Below are 13,137 nucleotides of genomic sequence, written 5' to 3' on the forward strand. Positions count from 1 at the left end.
TATCCCCGAAAGTTGTACTTGATAGCCCCACAGAGTCACACCTTCCCCGGCTCATCAGCAAAATGGGTCCTCCCCATTAGTCAGTTTAGACTGTATTCCATCCACCTCTTGTGAATCTACTAATAAGGTAGTAACACGCCAGCATAGAACCACACTGGCGTCTGGTGGGGAACCCAACTTAGAAAAGAGGAAAGCACGTGGCCTGCCTAAAACTATGCATCAGGAATCAAAAATGGTGAAACGGAAGTCTGTAACACATGGTTGTGAGGGAGGCGCAAAGGAAGTACTGGGCTGTGATAATGGGGACAGTGGAAATATTAATAGTGTGAACAGCAATTATGAGCTTGACCTCCTGAGTAGAGTTGAGGAGAAGCTTACTGCCCTTCTGGACCCGTTATTGGAAAAATTGTCAGGAATAGACAAAAGATTGGCTATACTAGAGCGGCACATACTTAGTACCTCTCAATCTCTGAGTGGGTCAGGGCAAGCAAGTTTGACCGATGCTAGACAGAATAGGGTCTCTGGTACCAGATTACAGCGAGTCTAGCGACACTAACACCCCCCCCCCCCCCACTGAGACAAGGCCATCGGAGGCTAACCCTATAGTAGTTCCTCCTTCAAAAGTTCCTTCAACCCACAAAGCAGGTCTGCTAGGTCTCCGGGTATCTCGACAGTCAAATGGGGGGTGGCGAAAGCTAGTATGTCTCTGCATCTACCACCCGAAGCAACTCCCTATACAATTGTACTAGCTAACGTACCACTGCTTCCTTCTTGTGCCCACGAAGATTGGTCCTCGCTAAAGAATAAGGCTTTGCATTTGTTGAATGCTAGATCGAGGGTTGGGAACGCACTTTTCACTGAATTCAAGATGATTCGTAGAATGCCCTGGGTTGGTAGTGCTCCAAAGGTGCTTATGGGAGATTGCCTGGTTATAAGCTTTAGGTCCCCACGCCTGGTCCAAACAAGTCTGGATAGGGTAGGGACGAGAAATTTAACTAAGGAAGACATCAATGTACTCCCCCTGGGGTTCTTTTACCAGCCCCGTGACGAGCATGTAAGAGGTATAGGAGCATTGATGGATCCGAATTTTGAGCAAGACCCTTATAATTATGCGGTTCCTACCTGTGATTGGTTTGAAGCTTTCTCCATTTTGTAGGAAATAGATTGACTAGGATACAATTTAAGTACCATTATCCCAGATACATACCGATCCAATGTAGGGCGTCTGCCTGACAGAGTAATAGGCACCCAAATAAACGAAGCACAAACTTTAGCAACAATAACTAACAACATGAGTGACAGAATCATAAGTGATAATGTGGGAGGTGAGGGGAGATACTATGAACTCTCACAACCAAGTATCCATTAGCTGAGGGGGACCCAGGTTGCATTGGGCATATTGTGTGTAAAACAAACAAGCCAAATGCTATGCCCGACTTAAAACTAGTTTCCTGGAATATAGCAGGCCTATGTTCAAAAATATCTTCTGGGGACTGGTCCACCTATATTGAAAGCCACAACATGGTGGCCTTCCAGGAAATGTAGGCCTTGGACCACGTCTATCGACAGGGTTTTTTTTAACTTTTCAAAAAAGGCACAAGAGGGCAGAGGAGAAGACCTATGGGGGGGCCTTACAATTTGGGTGAGGCAGTCTGACCGGTACAGGGTGAAAGAATTGTATATTGACAGTAGGGACATACTTGTAATTGGAATATTTATTTATTTATTTATTTACTGACATTTATAAAGCGCTAACGAATACCCGTAGGCGTCGCGGCGCTAGATAGAATAAAGATGGCAGAAGTCCCTGATTTGTTGCTTATTAACGTCTATCAATCAATCAATCAATCAGAGTACTTGTAAAGCACGCTACTTACCCATGAGGGTCCCAAGGCGCTGAGGGGAGAGGGGGGTGCTGCTACTGCTTGAAGAGCCAGGTCTTGAGGAGTCTTCTGAAGGCGAGTAGGTCTTGGGTCTGCCGTATGTGGGTAGGGAGGGTGTTCCAGGTCTTGGCGGCGAGGTAGGAGAAGAATCTGCCACCGGAGGTCGTTCATTGGATGCGGGGGACAGCGGCGAGGGCGAGGCTGGCGGAGCGGAGCTGGCAGGTGGGGTTGTGGAAGCTGAGTCTGATGTTCTGGTAGGCTGGTCCGGCGTTGTGGAGTGCTTTGTGTGCGTGGGTGAGGAGCTTGAAGGTGATCCTCTTGTCGACGGGGAGCCAGTGAAGGTCTCTCAGGTGGGGGTGATGTGGCTGCGGCAGGGGGCGTTGACGATCAGTCGGACGGAAACATTTTGGATGCGTTGTAGTCGTCGTAGGTGTTTGGCTGGGATTCCTGCGTAGAGTGCGTTGCCGTAGTCCAGTCTTCTGCTGACGAGGGCCTGTGTCACCGTTCTTCTTGTTTCGGTCGGGATCCACTTGTAGATCCGGAGCATGCGGAGGGTGTTGTAGCAGGAGGAGACGGCATTGACCTGCTTAGACATGGAGAGGGACGAGTCGAGGATGAATCCTAGATTTCGTGCATGTTGGTGCTGTTCCCAGTGTGGTCGGCCACCAGGAGTTTTCCCAGGCTGAGGGGGTGGGTCCGAGGATGAGGACTTCCGTCTTGTCCGAGTTCAGCTTCAGACGGCTGCTCCTCATCCAGTCGGCGCTGGCCTTCATTCCCTCGTGGAGGTTGGTTTTGGCAGTGTGTGGGTCCTTGGTGAGGGAGAGGATGAGCTGGGTGTCGTCAGCGTAGGAGATGATGTTGAGGTTGTGATGGCGGGCCACTTGTGCGAGGGGAGCCATGTAGACATTAAACACTGTTGTGCTGAGGGATGAGCCCTGGGGGACGCCGCAGATGATGCCGTTGGCTTCGGATCGGAAGGGTGGGAGGCAGACACTCTGGGTTCTGTTGGAGAGGAAGGACGCGGTCCAGTCAAGAGCCTTCTCTTGGATTCCAGCTTCTAGGAGGCGTGTCTTTAGAGTACAATGGCAGACCATGTCGAAGGCGGCTGACAGGTCCAGGAGGATGAGGGCTGATGTTTCACCGTTGTCTAGTTGGCGCCTGATGTCGTCTGTGGTGGCAATGAGGGCTGTCTCAATGCTGTGGTTTAATCTGAATCCGGACTGGGACGGGTCCAAAATGTTGTTGTCTTCCAGGTGGCGGGCCAGTTGCATGTTGATTTTCTCGATGACCTTTGCCAGGAACAGGAGCAGGGAGATGAGCCGAAAGTTCTTGAGGTCCTTGGGGTCCGCTTTGGGCATCTTGAGGAGGGTGTTGATTTCGGCGTGCTTCCTGCTTTCCGGGAATGTTGCTGTTTCGAAGGAGATGTTGATGACCTTCCTTAGTTGGGGTGCAATGGCTGCGTCTGCTTTGTTGAATATGTGGTGTGGGCACGGGTCAGACGGAGATCCTGAGTGGATGGAGTTCATGACCTTGCGTGTCTCGTCGTCGTTGATGTTGGACCCGTAGGTCAGGCGGTTGGCGCTGGTGGTGTTCACAGGGGAGGTGGAGTCTGACGCAGTCGGGGCGGTCATGGTATTGAAGCTGTTGTGGATGTCAGCGATCTTGCGGTGGAAGGACTTTGAAGGAGGATCTCTTGGCTAATCTGATGAGGTGGTGGTGTCTGCGGGTGGCGTCCTTGTGGGCTTTGTGGTTGTCCGGTGTGCGTTCGTGGAGCCATGTCTTCTCCAGTTTCCGGCATGCGCGTTTAGAGGTCTGGCGCACATCTGTGAACCAGGTGGCTCTCTTGTTGACGTGGCTGTTGGAGGGTTTCTTGAGCGGGGCGAGGGTGTTGGTGCAGTCGTCGATCCACTGTCTGAGGTTTCGGGCTGTGGCGTCTGGGTTGGTGGGGTTGGTGGGTGGGTTCTTGGCGAGGGAGGTAATCAGCTGGTCTTCGGAGACTTTGCTCCAGCAGTGGCAAGGCAGCTGTTGGGTGCGGTGGTGCGTGGTTGGTTTCTTGAAGGTAGAACACTGTTGCGTTATTCCGACCAGGAATAACGTCCTCAAATGCACTCGGAAAACAATTTCTTTGAAAACTTCAATCAATCAATCAATCAATCAATCAATCAATCAAGGAATTTTTATAGCGCGCTACTCACCCGGAGGGTCTCAAGGCGCTTGGGGGAGGGGGGTCTGCTACTGCTCGAACAGCCAGGTCTTGAGTTGCTTCCTGAAGGAGAGGTGATCTTGGGTCAGGCGGAGGTGAATGGGGAGGGAGATCCAAGTCTTGGCTGCCAGGTAGGAGAAGGATCTTCCTCCCATGGTGGCTCTTCGGATGCGTGGGACGGCGGGGAGGGCGTGGCTGGTAGATCGTAGCTGACGGGTGGGAGTGTAGAAGTTCAGGCGGTTGTTGAGGTACCTGGGGCCCCGGTCGTGGAGGGCCTTGTGTGCGTGGGTGAGGAGTCGGAACGTGATTCTTGTTGTATTTTAAATAAAGTTTTATTGAAATATCCTTCAAAATTTGTTCGAACACTTTTTGATGTTGTTTTCACATCTGTTTATGCTTTGTCATCATTCTTGTTTTTCTTATTTACTAGGCCCAATGCATTTCGGGCAGTATGCCCTTCATCAGGGGAATTTTCATACTGTTAAGGAAGAATGAACACAACTTTAAAACCTTCAGATATTTTTGTATACCATCTCTGATAAGTACAACAGTTTATGATCCCTTATAACCCAGTAATACACACTTGTTTGTAAAGAACTGTGACAAATTTAACTAACTGAATTCCAAAGAAAGAGTCATGCACAGTAACAGGAACCTGGTGGTTTGTGGGAAAGTGAGTGAGTGAATAATGCGAGATATATTGTGCGCTCCTGTCTCACGATAAGAACAAAAAGAATAAAGAAGTGTCTAAATCAAAGGTTGTGGGTGAGTAAACTGTGTACCTGAACATGCGAGAGCAACTAAAAATACGTCATACCTTCCATACGGAAGCAGTTTTGAATGTCAACGGGGCGTAAGATAAGATAACATTTGTTTGTTTCCTTCAATAACCTATGAACGAAACAGGAAGTAACATAACATGGATGGTATAATGCTGAACAGATGCACGGAAGTGCTAAAAATAATATTAGCGGTATCTTATCGCGTACCATAATGTGGTCACGTGGTTAGTTCACGGTTCACAATGTAGTATCCGGATTCTACAATAAGAAGAACCGGCAATAAACATCAGGGTACAAGTGTTAAAACCGAAATGTGACAATGGTTTTGTCAATAATGTGGCAATAGTCTCACCGTTTGAAAGGAACTCGCGGTTTTGGTCAGCTGGGTGTTGTTTCCGAGATTCACTCGGAAGTGATTAACGAACCTACTTTTACGTGACGTGTGGCGCGCAATGGAAGGAGGATGCCTTGTTGCACGATCATAAAAACTGAAAAAATACTGTGCAAGCTAATACAACAGGTCGTTTTTCTAGATGTGGAAAACACAGGGTGAAAAAAACATGAGCAGGGTGATAATAAGAATAAACGTTGGGAAATAAGTGTGTATTTAAAAACAACACCTTATAGTCATGTCAAAGTGAACAATCAAGCATAACAGTGACGTCAATACACTGTAGCATGTATGCATCAAATTGGTCAATCATGGGTATAATTGTAAACGAAGTGCACACTTTTTTTTGTCCAATATAAAAAACAGTTCAGATCTATCCGATCGTTTAAACCCATGGGGTAAATGGTATTCAAATGGGTTATCCAAAATGTTTCTCTGCGAAGAAGGTGTTGTGTATTGTCTCTTCCTGGTAAGATTGGTACTTGTTCCAGGATAAGGAATCGTAATTGACTCGGGGTATGATTATGGCTATTGAAGTGATATGCCAGTGGAGATTTGGAGTTTTTTGTTTGTATGTTACTTTTGTGTTCAATAATTCTTGTCTTTATTTTTCTTTCCGCTTTCCCCACATAAGCCAAGCCACATGGGCACTTGATCAAGTAAACTACATTACGACTGTCACATGTTGCTGATACCCTTAGTGTAATTGTGGAACCCCGACTAGGGTGTTGGAAATCTTTTCCTTTTATAATAGAATTACAATTGCCACAGTTGTGACACGGTAATGTACCCTTATAAGATTCTGATTTCTCATTTTGTTTTTTGTTTAACAATTCTTTGATGTTTTTGGATCTTTGAAATGCAAATCTGGGAGGGTTCCGATATATACCATTGAAATCTTCTTCCAGTGTCAATAAAGGCCAATGTTTTAGTATGATGCGTTTGATCTTTGAACTCTCTGTGGACTATTTTGAGATAAATACCATTCTTTCTTCGCCTGGTGGTTTTGTTTGAGGCTGTAGCAAAACTGATCTGTTCATTTTGGAAGTTTTCAATACTGCTTCCTCAAGGATTCCAGTTGGGTACCCTCGCTCCTCAAATTTATTTATGGTCATTTGGACACTGTCTTTGAATGCTTCCTCTGTGGATGAAATCCTCTTTATTCTCAACAATTGAGAATAGGGTAAGTGTTTTTTCAACGAGTATTGGTGAAAGCTATGAAAATGTAATAGATTGTTTCTGTCTGTGCTTTTGGTGAACACGGTGGTTTCCAGTTTGCCTTCATTATTGTGTACCAATACATCCAGAAAAGGTATCTGTTTAGTCTGGATATTGTGGGTGAATTTGATTCTGTCATTCACTTCATTTAATTCAAATATGCGTTCAAGTAATTCATTTTTTGTTCCCCTCCATAGAATAAATATATCGTCAATGTATCTTTTGTACAAAACAAGGTTCTTGGACCATTCATTATTGTTCAAGATGTAATCTGTTTCAAACCTGTACATAAAGAGATTCGCGTATGCGGGAGCCGCACAGTTGCCCATCGACGTGCCCGAACTTTGAATATAGTGGTGGTCTTGCCATTTGAAATAGCTATGATACAGGGTAAATTGAGTAGTTCCATTATAAATTCCTTCAAATCTTCTTCCATTTCTGACATCATCAAAAATGATGCTATGGCTTCCATTCCAAGGTTGTGCGGAATTAAGGTATATAACGATTGCACATCAATCATGCATAAGATCGTTTCAGTGGAGAGTAATTCCTTATGGTCTTCCAGTATAGTGAGAAAATGTGTTGTATCTTTAATGTAGGTTATCATGGTTTGTACCAAGGGTTGCAAATGTCTGTCAAGATATCGTCCGATCGGTTCGTGAATGGAGTTAACCGTGGATACAATTGGTCTACATGGAGGATGAGTCGGGTGTTTGTGCACTTTAGGAATCATGTATATATATGATACCGCAGGGTTTGATTTGATTAAGTATTGTTTTTCCTTTTGACCAATGGTTCCTCGACTGATAGCTTGATCAATAATAGTAATAAGGATTTTAGTGTATTGTTTAGCGGGATCTTGTTCCATTTTGTAATATGTGTTTGTGTCATTCACATGTTCATTAACACGGTTGTTGTAAAATTCAGTGTCCATTATGACTAGGGCGCCGCCCTTATCAGCCTGTCGAATAACGATTTGAAAATTGTTGGCTAAATTGGTTAGAATTTGCTGTTCTTTGGTTGAAAGGTTGGTGATTTTGGATTTGGGTTGTTTGTACATCTCTTCGATATCTTTGGAAATCACCTTTTCAAAGGCATCAAGTACATTATGGCTCACTGGTGGAATAAATGTACTTTTATTTCTTAATCCCATCAGGGTATCCTTTGGTGGTTCTTCAGAAATGGGTATGACGTTGATAAAAATGATACAATCGTAAAGATCTCATGAACTTGTAGATACATACTTGTGTGTCCAAAAGATTAGAATGGAAGGTAGAAACAAAGGTGGTACCTTTTTGTAAAACATTGATTTCAAATTGTGATATGTGTTGTTTTGAGAGATTAATTACTAAGGTTTTTGTCTCCAGGTGTTTTTCGCGATTGAATCTACTTTTGTTTGCTCTTTTGCCCCTCCTGGTTCGTCTGGTTAGCACTTTCTATTGGTTTCTTGAAGGTGAAATGGATGCAGCGGTGGTCGGTCCAGTGGAGTTCGGTGGTGTGGTCGAAGGTGACGTGGGAGCCTGTGGAGAAGATGGGATCCAGCGTGTGGCCGGCGGCATGGGTGGATGCGGTGACGAGTTGTCTGAGGCCGAGGTTGGCGAGGTTGGCGGTCAGGGTGGCGGAGTTGGCGTCGTTGATGTTCTCGAGGTAGAAGTTCAGGTACCCGAAGAGGATGTAGTCCGTGAAGGCGAGTGCATGGGTGCTGGCAAAGTCAGCGATGAAGTCGCTGAACTGAGCACAGGGTCCGAGGGGTCTGTAGAGGAGTGTTCCTCTGAGGGTGGTGTTGGTGTCGGTGTGGATCCGGAAGTGCAGGTGTTCGGCGGTGTTGAGGGTGTCGTCTGCGTGGGTGGCGACCTTGAGGGTGGACTTGTGGACGATGGCTATTCCTCCTCCGATTCCGTTGGCGCGATCCCTGCGGCTGATCTTGTAGCCGTCTGGGATGGCTATGGCGATGTTGGGCGCCAAGGAGTTGTTCCACCAGGTCTCGGTCAGAAAGGCCACATCTGGGGCGGAGGTGTCGAGCAGATCCCAGAGCTCAACAACGTGTTTGCATGCGGAGCGGGAGTTGAGGAGTATGCAGCGGAGGTGGTTGGGTCCAGTTCTTGGAGGTTTGGTGGGTCTGTCCCAGGTGAAGCTGCATGTGTGGCAGGAGAAGGGTCCGTGGGTCCATTTCGGGGCGGCCTGGAAGCAGGTGTGGTTTTGGCTGGCATTGAGTGCGTGGAGGGTGCTGGCGTCATAGTGGAGTCTGGTGTCGTGGCGTTTGCGGGGTCCAGGGGTTCTGGCGCTGGGTGCGGTCCACGCGTGGATAGGCTTGCCTTAGGCGCGCCTTTGGCGCGCCTGCTTCTCGGCCTGCATATGAGGTGGCTTGGGAGGGAGGAGAAGCTGGGAGGCGGGGAGGCGAATGGGTGTGCAGGGGGTGCGGGGCTGCAGGGAAGCAGCGGCGGGAAAGGGCTGGATCGGGAGCGGCGGTGGGCAGGGGGAACTGGTGCACGGGGCAGAGGGGAGGGAAAAACCCAGGAAACAAGGAGGCAGCAGGGAGGCAGGAACCAGGCAGTCAAGTGACGAGCAGCGGCGTGGGGGCGTCCTGCCTGCAATCAGGGTCAAAGGTCACAAAAAAGCACAGAAAGGTCACAATACACAGGGGAAACGAGTGGCACAGAGGCACAAAGGTCACAAGAAAGGGCAGAAAAGGTCACAAAAAACAGGGGGAAACGAGTGGCACAGAGGCAGAAAGGTCACAAGAAAGGGCAGAAAGGTCACAAAAAACGGGGGGAAACGAGTGGCACAGGAGGCAGAAAGGTCCCAAGAAAGGGCAGAAAGGTCACAAAAAACAGGGGGGGGACGAGTGGCACAGAGGCAGAAAGCTCACAAGGAAGGGCAGAAAGGTCACAAAAAACAGTGGGAAACGAATGGCACTGAGGCAGAAAGGTCCCAAGAAAGGGCAGAAACATCACAGAAATGTAGGGACAGCTAAGCAACAGAAGGCAAAACGGGCAGAGAGACACAGGGCCGCGAGGGGAGCAGAAGGAAAAAACGGGCAGAGAGACACGGGGCAGCGAAGGACAAAACGGGCACAGGCGGTGCTGTGCGGAGGGGGGGCGACCTACCTAGAAGGGTATGTCAGGTGGTAAAGCCTCTCCGACCGTGGCCCTCTTAGACATGTTTTTAAATGACCACAGAGGTGTAAGCAATATGATAATTGCTGGCGACTTCAACTGTTCTTTTGAGCGCCTTGATGGCAAAGATGTTAATCTTAGTTGTGAGGAGGACAGCAAGTGGAATATACCGCAATTGGATCTTCCTTCGATCAAAAAATGTACAGGGGCAGCTTTACAGCTGAATATGTACTGTTTAGAAGAGGTGGTTAGGGCAGTTAACGGGAGGTCTGCTTCTGACAGGCAGGGCTCGCAAACCTTCAAAATGGATTGCGAAGCAGGCGCATTGATTTTATTTTCCCTAATAAGGAATTTTGGCCCTCCCTAGTAGATATGGTAGTTTTGGAGCGGACAGAGAGTGACCATAACCCCCTAGTTCTTTCCATGCAGATTGAAAGCAATCCCATTGCTGCCAGTCAGGCGCCTGGTAGTGCCTATGTTGAAGTAGCTTTAACCAATGACACTAGGAGAGTCAAGTGGAATAAAGTTATTAAAAAAGATGAGCACTCACAGCAGATGAGTGAGTTAGTGGCCAGTGCATCAGCTCTTCTTTTAAATTGTGCAACTCAAGGGGAGATGTATGTAATGGTACCACAGGTTCACAGTGATTTGTTTAATAAGCTTATAGGCTTTTTTACTACCCTGGTTAAAAAACCCCAGAGGTATTCCAGCCATAAGGCAGATGTTTGGTATGGTCATTCCTGCAGAAAAGCATATAGAACTTTAGCTAGTGCAATAAGGTAAAAGAACCGGGGAGACATAAGAATGGCCAGGGCAGGGTATAAAGTTGCTCAAGGCCAGTACGGAGAGGAGTATGACCACGTTCTGGCATCTTGTGAAATGGGGCCGGGGTGAATCGAGCTGTATGCCGGTGAACCAAGTAGCCCCTGAGCAGTGGGTATCGCACTAGAAGGACCAATTTGCAATTTTAAACTCCGCACAGGAAAAATGTGATTTGCTTGTTCCTGAAACAACTCTGTTTTTTACTAAGAAAGAGGTGGAAACAGTTTTAAAAACAGTTCCAAGAGGCAGGGCACCTGGGTTGGACTGTACTCCGGTGGACCTGTTTCTTCATGACACTACCAATTAGGTAACATATATACAGCTCTTGGTGAACGCAATTGCTAGTGGGGCATCCAAGCCCGAAACTTGGTCTGGAGCAGAAATCCTCCCGATATTTAAGAAAGGAGACCGTTCAAACCCAGGTAACTATAGGCCGTTAAGCCTTATCGACTGTATACAGAAAGTTTCAGAATGGATGAACATGATATTTTGTCACCTCTGCAGGCGGGTTTTTGTTCCTGTACCAGCACTATTGACCAAGTTTTTAGATTTATTTTAGTATATTGGCGCGTGGTATTTTTAGGCAGGGCACTAACTATGCAGCTTTGTTGACCTTAAGTCGGCTTTTGATCTTGTTCCCCGCAAAAAAATGTGGAGATCCTTTCAGGAACTAGGTATGCCAAATGAAATATTGGCTTTTTTGATTACCCTACACAAAGCTAATTATGCACAGGTACTTTGGGATGCGCAGGGGAACGTCACACATTGGTTCCCGATAGCTAAGGGGGTTCGCCAGGGGTGTGTTCTAGCACCTACCCTCTTCTCCCTGTAAATTAACAGGGTAGTTCAGTATTTCCAGAACTTCCCCACTGACGCTCCCACCTTAGCAGGATTGAAGATCCCCCTGCTTATGTTTGCAGATGACACCCTGATACTATCTAAGACACAGAAAGGTTTACAATCTGCACTGGGGAGATTTGAGGAGTTCTGCCATGACCATGATCTTCAGGTGAATGTTGAGAAAACAAAATTCATGGTCTTACACAAACATAAGGTTATTAATGGCAGAGTTGAAATGAAGGAATGTATTCTGGACACAGACAAAGAAATGTACACATCTGGGGGTAACTATTGGCAGTAAACTTAGTTGGAAGCCTCAGATTAATCTATTAACACTTAGACATGCTCAACCATTAGGTGCCCTGTTAAAGGAGCAGCGTCTTTCTTACAACAAACCTGTTGCTCCAGTTTTAAAAATGTATGTTTCCAAAATTAGTGCTTCGATATTGTACACGCCAAACTGTGGGGCTTCAACAATTTAGCCACCTTAGTAATTGCACAAAAAAAATGTTTAAGGGCAGTAACTGGTCTTCCTCAGTCAACTCCCTTATTGCCCTTATTCGCAGATCTTGGCTGCCATTCTATCGCAGACACGGCGCAATACATACCTGTGGCGAACTGGAGAAGGCTCTGGGTTACCCCAGAGTTATCCCAGTACGGACAAGCTCTGTTGGAAGTCAGGGAGGCCGACAGATTACATAAAATTCCATGGCTGAAACGAGTAAAATTCCCTCTGTGTGAGATGGGGATGAGTAGGCTATGGGTAAATCCTGTGGGAAACCCCTTTCCTCTGAAGATTGAATATAAGGCAGCATATTGGAATATCGTTAAAGTGATGCGTTTTTCTGCCTTAGTGACACCCTCACTATCCAGTGATTTTTTAGAACACAAGCTAGAAGTAGAGTATGAAAAGTACTGGGATCATATCACCTCCACTAAAGATTGGACGCTCTACCATCAATTTAGGGTGGGCTCACTTCTCATCAATGTATTTTCTTGTAAATGAAATGTATCAAACCACAGCAAATGTCCATTTTGTCCAGCACAAAACAAATCGTTGACACATATTTTATTTGCTTGCCCAGCTTATAAATCTCCTAGGCAAAGATGGTTAAAACCTATCTGTTTAAATCTTGGGACTAGGTTAAGGGATGAGGCACTAAGGGTTTTAAAAACATCTACCAATGAACCTATTGTGATTGCCGTTGCTAAGTTTTTAGGCTGGCTGTGGGTTATACGAGCAACCCACAGCCAGGCAATGATATCTGTCTTCATGTAATTTGTTGGAGGTGAAAAATACCACGCACTGTGTTATATTGTTTAAAAATGTAACTAACCTGGCTGATCTTACAGAGGATTTTATGATTACTATACCAGCTCTGGTGGGAGTTTTCCCAAGAGATATTTTAGCGTTTTTTTTATCTTTTTAATATTTTTATGTATTTTTCAGTGTTGACCTATTACTTTTTATCCCTCCGTTCTCAAACCCTTTAATGCACAATATGCTTACACTGATGATCATGAAATGTATTGGTTTGGCTTAATGTTATGTAATCAATTTATTATGATGTTTATAACTTTCTATGTTAAGCTCTTTTTAATGGTATGTCTTTTATGAATTTATTCGCAATAGAGACTCAATGAATGAATGAATGAATGAAATTTAACTACATTGAAGAAATGGAAGAATTTACTTAGTTGTTTCAATGAACTTATGGCCTTGACTAAGCCTTCCTGGAACAAGATTGGACACCACAGATCTGTTTTAGGTAACATTTGCTAAAGGAAATATTATATATTCTGTTGAGAGCACATGGGAATATCACTGTTTTCTTGGGAAATAAGACAAGTGTAGGAGATATGAAGGTGGGGTTTATCCTTT

General features: G+C 46.0%; 1 long non-coding RNA gene across 1 annotated transcript in view; it reads left to right on the forward strand.

Moving 5' to 3' along the window:
• Positions 1-13,137, forward strand: part of LOC144824098 (uncharacterized) — a 128,907-nt gene that overhangs the window by 81,058 nt on the left and 34,712 nt on the right. Inside the window, exon 2 of the long non-coding RNA XR_013608897.1 lies at positions 12,889-13,024. This is a non-coding gene — a long non-coding RNA (uncharacterized LOC144824098). The remainder of the gene's footprint in view (positions 1-12,888; positions 13,025-13,137) is intronic.

The sequence above is a fragment of the Lissotriton helveticus genome, chromosome 3_1 (assembly GCF_964261635.1).
Source record: "Lissotriton helveticus chromosome 3_1, aLisHel1.1, whole genome shotgun sequence".
NCBI lineage: Eukaryota > Metazoa > Chordata > Amphibia > Caudata > Salamandridae > Lissotriton > Lissotriton helveticus.